Genomic DNA, 9,651 nt, shown 5'->3' with positions numbered 1-9,651 from the left:
TTATGAATTATCTCAAACACAGAGAAAAATCCAGAGAGTAATAATGAAGCCCCATATGCCCACCATTCAGCTCTAGCAAACCCACCATTTTCTCATATTTTCTATATGATATATTATTTTGAGAAATAAAAACACGCATGTATTGTCCCTTGGGCAACCTCCCGACATCAGTCCCTTCATGCTCCCCTTCTCAGAGGGACCATTCTCCTGAGTTAGGTGCATTTCATGTGGAAACATGGATATTTTTCTACCCTCCTTATTTCATGTGTCCGTATCCATAATCGAGATATAGCATTGTTGTACATGTTTTCAACTTTTATGTCATGAAATCATTCTCCGTAACTTGCTTTCTCTTTCCACATTATTTTTGTGAGCTTTTTTATCCTCACTGACGCACGGAGCTTTAATGCATCTGTGCAGCTGGCGTCGAGCGTCAGATCACGATTATACCACCATTTATATTTATGCTTTTCCTGTTGATGGATATTTAAGATGTTTCTAAATTTTTGAATTCCAAACAGTGTTGGGACAAGTGCGGTCATAATGAAAGAACTTCCATTTTTCTAGAGAGCAGGATTTTGGCCTCTAGAAAAAAATAAAAATAAAAACGAGGCGTTTTTTGGGGAGGGGGATATTTAAATATCAAGACTTGAAAAAGAATTATTTGGAATTTTTCTTACAAGCATGATGCTTGTAGAAGGAGGGTCTAATTACTCAGATTTCAATGAACAATAACTTCACAAACATCCTTTATCTCTATCCCTCTATTTTCCTTCAAATGACACCTAATCTGAGTTTTTTCTATATGAAAACATTTGAATAAAAATACATTTAATATTTCTTTTTCAAAATGATAGAAATGTTTCATCTGTATTCCATGAAAACATTTTTGGAACTAGTTAACCGTTTCTAATAAAAATACAACTGAGTGAATTTCAAAGTCAGCCTCTTTTTAGAGAACGATGTAATGGATCAGATGTTGAGAGAGATTTTCTAAAATGTAAAGGAAGAGAATTTAAAGATGTCAAGTCGGCTGCTGAGAAAAATTCTGGTGACACAGAGTCCACAATATCCATGGAGAAGGTGTCAAAAATGCAAAGATTTCATAATAGGCACCTTCTCTGAAATGAAAAAGAATTGCTAGGTACACAATATTAAATTCAACATTTTCCTCTTGAAAATGTGAAATAAGGAATGTGCTTGGTGTTGACTGGGAATTTCTCAAGGATCTCCACAAACCATCATTATCAGCATCACTTTCAGAAAGCAACCCGAGCCAACCCCCCCTGTAGTGGGTTGAACTGTGCCCCACCCCTGAAATAAACATATATCAAAGTCCTGACCCCAGTATCTTTGAAGGATGCCTTGTTTGGAAAAAGGGTCTTTGCAGATGTGATTAAATCAAGAATCTCAAGATGAGATTCACTCTGGTGTAACTGGGTGGGCCCTAAATCCAATAACAAGTGTTCTCATAAGACAGGGGAAAACACAGAGGAGAGGCCATGGAGGATGGAGCAGAGATGAGAGTGATGCTGCCACAAGCCAAGGAAACACCTGGAGCCACCAGAAGCTGAAGGAGGCTGACGGGCGGCCCTGGAGCCTTCGCAGGGAGATGTGCCTGCTGACACCTCGATTTCGGACTTGCGGCCTCCAGAACCGTAAGAGGATCAATTCCTGTTGTTTTAAGCCACCCAGTTGGAGGCAATTTGTTGCAGCTGCCCTTGGACACTAACACAGCCCCGAGTAACCCATCTGGGAGGGCGGCTCCCCCACCCCTCCCGGTCCAGCCCATCCCACATGGAAAGCAACACTGATCTCTTCCCCTCTGACCTTGAGCCACACCCTTGATTCTTCCAAACAATGAGTTGGCAGCCACCATGCTTCCTTTGTGACAGACAGATGTGACTACACCTTCCCATACTGTCATTCCCATTTTTTGCTCATGTTGGAGGAATTCACGGTGAAAGAAATGTAGCTTAGAACAATAGGCAAAACCAACCGTTGCATGACAGGTGGGATACCCAGGCCCACCCAGCTGCTCCGATTTCTCCACCCTTCGTGATGACTAACCCTGAAATGCTTTCATTTCACTCAGCACTCACCTTGAGTGGTCAGGAATGCTCTTGTGAAAATAAAATCCCAACGTCTATTTACTGAGCATTCAACCAATATTCACGGAGAACCTCTTGTGTGTCAGGCTCTGTGCCATAAATGTTGACAGTGAGATGAAATTATTCTAATAATTCATATGGCATGCCAATAAAAATATTCCTTTGCGTCTGTGGTTGGTTTGGGGTCTGAGGAGCATTCTTCATTCATGGATCTCAAACAGGACCAACTTGAAATCGTGATAGTGTTTACAGATTGCTGTCAGATAGGCAAACACTCAGCCGCACAATGTCTGAGATGGTTGTAGCAAAATTAAGAACTTCTTTAGCACCCTCCCACCTGCCTTTGTCCATTCCCCTCCCCTAGGCTCATCTGTGCCCCATGGACGGGCCTGCCCCTCAGTGGGCTGCCAGCTGACCCATCTAAGGGAAAAGACTGTGCAACAAGGAACATAGAGTCAAGCACGGGGAGACCTGGCTTGCAGTTCACCTGTAGCGCATTACCTGTCTATTTCTTCACCTGTAAAAATAGAACTGATAACACAGTCTAGATCAGCTCATAAGACTGCATCTGGAGCAAATAGATAGTGCATATGAATGTATTTTATAAATTGTAAAGCAATATACAATAGCAGTAGGGGTTATTGCTTACTTAGCAGCCATCCCATCAGGCACATGCTGGATTCTCTGCACGCAGCATATAGACTCCTTACGACAGCCCTGAAATGTGGCTATTATTGTACTTTTTCAGGTAAGGAAGCCAAGAATTGGGGTCGTTGACTTATCTAGGCCACCCAATAATAAGTAAAGGAGCTGCAGCCCCAGCTCTTTCCCTGTGCCCCAAATATAAGGAATTATATCTGTAGAGGCTCACTCAGACGAATTATGATGTCATGTCTAGAAAAGTAAGTTGTTTTTTAAAAATCCAAGAATCGAAGAAATATCACCAATGGTGAAATTTCAAGAACTAGACAGGTTTAATGCCATCTTACTCTTTGTCACAGCTCAACTTACGGCTGCCACCTCTCTTAAGAAGTAAGGTGGAGTCATTGCTATTGGGAATTCAGCACCCCAAGCCTTGGTGCCAAGCAGGAGACACAGACTGAAGGCCGTGTTCCTCACTCACAGCCCAGCACGCAGAGCTACCATGGGCGGGTGGAGCTTCGGGTGCCTTTGACACGCCCCCTCTCCTTATTTGGTGGCCGCGAAGTGGAGGGACAGGACGGGTAGAGGGAGGTCCTGAAAAGAAGAGCTTATTTCGTTAGGTTTGGGCTCAGATTCCACTCTCGCTTCACAGCCCAGCTCACAAAATTATGATACTCAAACTTCCCAAGGCTCCAAGAGGCATGTAAGGAGCAAAACGCAAACGTGAAGCTTCCGCATTGCCCTGAGCTACGCTAACCAGAGGTCACGGTCAGGTATGTGAGGGAGACGAGAGACATTAAAAGCTGCAGTCCCCACATTCAGGGCTTATGATCTGGTTCGGGAAAGTAATAACAAGGTAAGACAGCACTAATTTGACTATACTGACCAAAAACTTTTGATCCCCAGCAATAAAAACCCTGCGAACACTCACTCTTAATGTAGTTTTAGGTTGAACCATATGAAACCACCATTTTGCAAGACAAAAAAAGTAGTCCAATATTGACAATTTCACATCGTGCAACCCAATATATGTTCATAAAATGTACATGCATGGACCTCTACCTACCTGCCTGTTGAATTCTAGAAGGGCTTAATTTCTTTTCTCTTCTTTTCCTTTCTTTTTCTTCCTTTTTTTTTTTTTGAGAAGATACAAACTAAATACAAAGAAAAGTTCTCAAATCTTCTCGTCTCTCCTGAGACCTCTGTGTGAGCCTCCAGCTCTGGAGATCGCTGCTAAGTGCCGGGGTGTTTCGATGTAAAAGAAGGGTTGTTTGAGTCGAGCCTGGAGAATGGGCAGAGTTGCCTAGGACAGCAGAACCAAATCACAGAATTGTGGGGGGCTCGTGGGTTGAGGGGTGGTGGAACCTGCCTGTCACAGCACCCACGGCCAGCCAGCTAGCCCACCACCATAAACATGGCCACGACCGAGCCTTCTCCTTCAGCTCAGTGAGATACTTAACTCTCTTCTGAAAAATTTTGTCTTGCAGGATAGACCATGCCCCTGGGGCATGGTCTCTAACCTTCTGTGTCTAGGTGTAGGTGGTTTGATGGTGACCTCAAGATATATGTCCATGCCCAGGTCCCTAAAAACTATGAATTTAACCTTATTTGGAAAAAGGGTCTTTCCAGATGTAATTAATTTAAAGATCTTGGATGAGATCATCCTGAATTACCCAGACGCACCCAAAATCCAATGAGTCCTTATAAGACACAGGAGGGGAGACACAGATAGGAGAGGAAGAGGCAGCAAACGTGGCCAAGGAGGCAGAGATTGGACCGATGCAGCCACAAGCCAAGGAACGGCCCAGCCAGCAGAAGCTGGAAGAGGCAAGGAAGGCTCTCCCCAGAGCCTCTGGAGGCAGTGCGGTCCTCCGACACCTTGATTTTGGACTTTCGGCCTCTAGAACTGTGAGAAAATTAATTTCTGTTGTTTTAAGCCACTGAGTTTTTGGTACTATGTTATGGCAGACACGGGAAAATGCACTGTAGCTTCCTGTGCCGGGCTATCTGCCATGGCGGCATTAACGTAAAACTGGTGGGAAGAAGATTCATCTTTGAATAGCCCCCCAGAACACTACCAAGAAGACCCTTTAAATCCAATCTCTTTAGCATGATGTGCAAACGCTAACCGAAGCCTGCTGTCCATCTCCCCCAGCGCTGCATGCGTAAGGCGTGCCTAAGACGGGGAACAGGCAGCCTGGCGAGTGGAGCACCCAGAGGAGGTGGAGCTGTGACCAGGGTCTGAGTCACAGCCTCGTGCCTCCCTCCAGCCGCAGCCCAGCTCACTCACTAAATAAACCCCACATCATGCCAGCGATGTGTCTCCTTGTCCGTGTCTGTAGCTCTAGGCACGGGACCAAACCCGCAGATGCTCTTGGTAACAAATCGGTGGGTGAAAACACAAAGATCTGCACTCCACCTCCTCGCTCGTTAGTTTCTCTGGGCTGAGGAGAGCCCTGTGCGAATCTAATCGGAGGGCACTTTAACAGGCCGGTGCCCTTCCTCGTTCCTACACTTTTGGGAGGGTCTCGGTCCTAGTCACTGAGTCATCTGGGCACAGAGTGAGGACGAGCTTGAGGAGTGAGGAGCTGGTGAGTGTTACTTAGTCAGGGGCATCCTCTGCATTCAGCGAAGGGGTGACATGTTAAAAGTCCCCACACCTGGCAGTTCTTGAAATCAAAACGTCTCATCACGTCGAATGTGTCCTTGATAGAGGCTACGGAAGATGTTCCAGGAGGGAAGCCCCAGTACCCTGTGACACTTGCAGAGTAACTGGCTCATAGTAACTGGAGCCACCATGGCCTTGGTTTCCGGCAAGGAAGCAGAGTAACAGTTGGATCCTGAACTAAATGGACTCTAATGTCCTCTCCTGAATTCAAATTTTTATTGGTTAAACTGGAGCTACACATGCAAAGAAAGCAGATGGCACGGTCCTAATAATCAGAGAGGGGTGGCTTCCCTGGGCACGACAAAGCCAACTGTATGACGAGCTTTCTGAAATCCTTAGAAAGCCGTAGGAGTTAAAATTTCTCCTTTCAGCCCCTCCTCCCACAAGCCCATGTTCATGCTTATTACAGTTCCAGGCCTGTCCCAGCCCTGGGCAAGCGCAGATTCGGTCTGAGCGTGACAGAGCCTGGGGCCTCTTTCCTCTGCCTGTCTTGAGCCGACCCCTATCACTCACGGGGCTCGACAAATGGCAGATAATAACAGTAAACCCTCACACAGCCTCGTCCCATGCTTTACACATCCTCGCAACACCCAGGAGGTGAACGCTATGAGCTGTTTCGTAGAAGGGAAACTGGGGCTTGGAGAGGTCAAATAGCCCAAGGGCACCAGCACTGAGAGGCGATCTTGGGGTCCGAGAACAGCCATCACCTGTCAGGGTCACTACCCCCGAGAAGCCTGCCCTGCACTCTCAGACGGGGTCAGGTCCGCCTCGCAGAGGTCATCAGCATCCCCTCCTTCTTCACGGTTGTCACTGGCGCACGCCGATAGCGATCTGCGTGATGAGTTATTTAATGTCCATGTCCTCTGCTGGGGGAAACTCCTGCACTAGTCTCCTGGGGTCGACGGACCGGATTACCCCACACTGGAGGCTAGAAGTCTGGGTCAAGTCTTGGCAGGGCTGTTGCCCCACCCCTGGAGGACCCAGACGAGGGTTCGTTTCTTGCCCCCTCCAGCTTCTGGTGGCCGTGGGAGGTCCTCGGCTTGCAACTGCCTCATCCATCTTCACACGCCCTTCTCCTCTGTGTGTCTGTCCCGAGACCCCCTCTGCCTCTCTGTTACTGGGATGCATGTGATAGCATTTAACATCCACCTGGTTAATCCAAGGTAAATGCCTCCTCACAAAATCATTAATTTAATCACATCGTTTTGCAGATAAGGTAATGCTCGCAGGTTCTTGGGATTAGGACAGGGACATATCCATTGGTGGTGGGGAAGGGGCCACCGGCTAGCCCACTGTGATTCTCAAAGAGTAGGAACTGTGTGCCTCTTTCCCAGCTGCACCTCTGGGTGGACGGGCCTCCCTCAGGGCCCAGAGTCCCCACGCTGTATTTCTGTGATCCTGGCAGAAGTCCCAGCTCTCTCTGTAAGGGAAAGTTAGGGCTGCAGCACGTTCGAATTCTGCCCCTTATCACTGGCCCTGTGGACTGAATATCCAGCAGTTATTCCTACGTGGAGAGGAACTGGGGGACATCCCTCCACTCCAAGACTCACTCGTTGCCGAACCCCATTGGTCAGTGTGCATTTGTGATGACCCTAGACCCTCAGGAGGGGCATCTGGAGAATGATTGGGTCAGAACTACTTATCTCCCAGACTCACTGGCCACCATCACAGGGAGCGAGGTTAGTGTGTCTTCCAAACAGCTTCTGTCTGACAGACCTCTCAGGATTACATAGTTTGGGATGAGCTGGCCTAGCTGAGGTGCTAATGTCCAGATTTGACGTGTATTTGGAATGACTTGGACCCCTGTGCCTGATCAGGTATAAAAAATGCCTCCAGAGCCTCCAGAGACGTGGATTGTCCCTCTTCCCCCATAGGTCTCACCTTCCAAAAGCACACGGGGCCTCTCATCTCTTCTTCAATCCAATTCCCTTCATCAGAACCTTCTAGGCCAATCCACTTTCTTCTTTAAATTAGGCTTGAATGAGTCTTGTTTTCAGAATAAGTTCAACTGTGAAGACTGGTCCCAGAAGCTAATACCCAGGGTACGAGACAGACCACCTTGGGAAGAGAAACAAAAAGCAAAGCATTGAACATCCACAAGGCAAGGTGGCAGCTCAACTCCTGCCTGAAGTACCCTGTGTACTTTTCAGGTCCTTCAGGCAGGAAACCCACGCGTATGGCTCGTTTTACATTGATGGTGAGTTCTAAAAAGACAAACAGCATCCAGTTTTAACTTACGTATGAAAAAAATTCAATAAAACCAACAATTATAGAATAGAAAGTAGACTCTTGGATGGCTTCAAAAGACTTAAAATTAATGTTTAAAACATTACATATGTAGGCAAAATCTCATTTTAAATAGCAACTTGAGAAAAGACCATTTTGCATCCAAATACTATAGTTTAAAGAAGTATCTAAAAATCTCTTTTGATGGCACATGATATATTCTGGCATATCACTGAAGCTTAGACTTTGTTTCTTGGACTTTCTGGTTAAAATTTTTATACGAGTTGTACCACTTCATTATTTGAAAAGAAAAAATCTTGTCCTGGATGTCGGAAGCCAGGGTGCCCTGCAGAGTATACAACTTTGTGTGAAGATTCACGCTCAGTTACTCATTTTATTTAAAATAAAGCAAGCGATGTGATATTTTCAGAATTTATCTTCAATCCTTTATCAATCACCCGTTTATCCCAAAAAGTTGTAATTGCATTGAAATTTTTTTCAATGGAAGAAACGAAATCTGGATTTCACATGCATTTGAATCATAGCTAACCAACTAATTTTAAAATACTCTCCATTTCAAAGTGGTCCCACTAGAGATCACTAGTTTGCAACATGTGCCACGTGTGGTTCATCCTGTAAGTTCAAACAACACCAAACTGGCCTCTAGTAGAGACTTTCAACTCACTTCAAAGGGATCAGTCCTGACTGTGAGCTTGGATGTTACGGCGGTGTCAAACTTCACAAAGGTCTCAAAGGTGTCACAAAGTGTTTAACCAGTAACAGCTCCCAGGCACCGGTCCACCAACATTCATTTATTCAGCAACCAGCAGCTGAGTGCCAAGCGTGTACCAGAAACGGGGCCTCGAGTAGTGAATGCTTCCAAGAAGGTACTTCCGCTGTTGCGGGGAAGACAAATTATAAACACAAATACGCCACACGATTTCAGGTTGTGACAACTGCTGTGCAGAAACCTAAAACAGAGGAAAGGGCTATAGAGAATGAAGCGCTGGAAAAGGTGCTAGTTCGAAACACAGTGGTCATGGAAGGCCTCTCGGAGGAAGTGGACGAGGCGAACATCTGAGCCAAGAAATGAGATGACGCGTGGAGGGGAGCCACGCAGGGTTCCGGGGGGAAGTTACCAGATAAAACTGCAAATGCGAAGGCCCCGGGAGGGGAAAGAGTTGGATGTTTTTGAGGCAGAGAAGGTCGGTGTGGCTGGAGCGGAGCGGGTGAAAGAGAGAGGAGTTAGGAGATGAGGGTGGGCGGCGGGAAGGGGCTGGATCAGGTAGGGCCTCGAGGCAGGGAGTTCGGTGAGGACTTCAGATATTATGCGATGTGCTATGGGAGGCCATCGGAGGGTGCTGAGCGGGAGAGTCTGATGTGCCAACAAGGGGCTGGGTCCAGGTAAAGTTGAGTAAACCTATAGCAATGGCTCCCAATGACCTTCACCTTGCGATGGTCACACGCTTGCGCAGACCCCTTCAACGACAGACCTGTGCGATCAATAGACTATTGCGGACGTGAAGAGCATGACTGCAGAGGCGAGTTCACGAAAGGCCCTGCGGCCTCTTTCTCGCTTTCGCTCTTGGATCGCTTGCCGGGGAGGAGTCGACTGCCATGTTGTGAGGATGCTCAACAGCCCTGCGGAGAAGGCCGCGTGATAAAGAGCTGAGCGCCCCTCACAGCGGCCAGCACTCACATGCCAGCCGCGTGTGTGTGTGTGTGCCATCTTGGATGTGGGTGGTCCGGCTTCAGTCAACCCTTCAACTGACTACAGCCTGGGCCCCCACCATCTTGACCGCAGCCTTGTGTGAGACCCTGAGCCGGAACCTAAGCTGCTCCCAAATTCCTGAGCCACAAAAGCTGTGAGATAATGAGTGTTTATTGTCCTTTTAAGATGCCGGCCTTGGAAGTAAGTGGTTGTTGCGGCAACGGATAACTCATGCACGGATAGTTTTGGAATTTCGGAGACCAGTTTATCGAAGTAGCACAGAGGATAAGGGG

This window comes from Pteropus medius, unplaced genomic scaffold (genome assembly GCF_902729225.1).
Source record: "Pteropus medius unplaced genomic scaffold, Ma_sr-lr_union100, whole genome shotgun sequence".
NCBI classification, from domain to species: domain Eukaryota; kingdom Metazoa; phylum Chordata; class Mammalia; order Chiroptera; family Pteropodidae; genus Pteropus; species Pteropus medius.
The sequence above is the reverse complement of the archived record's forward strand: the minus strand, read 5'-3'. Positions refer to the sequence as shown.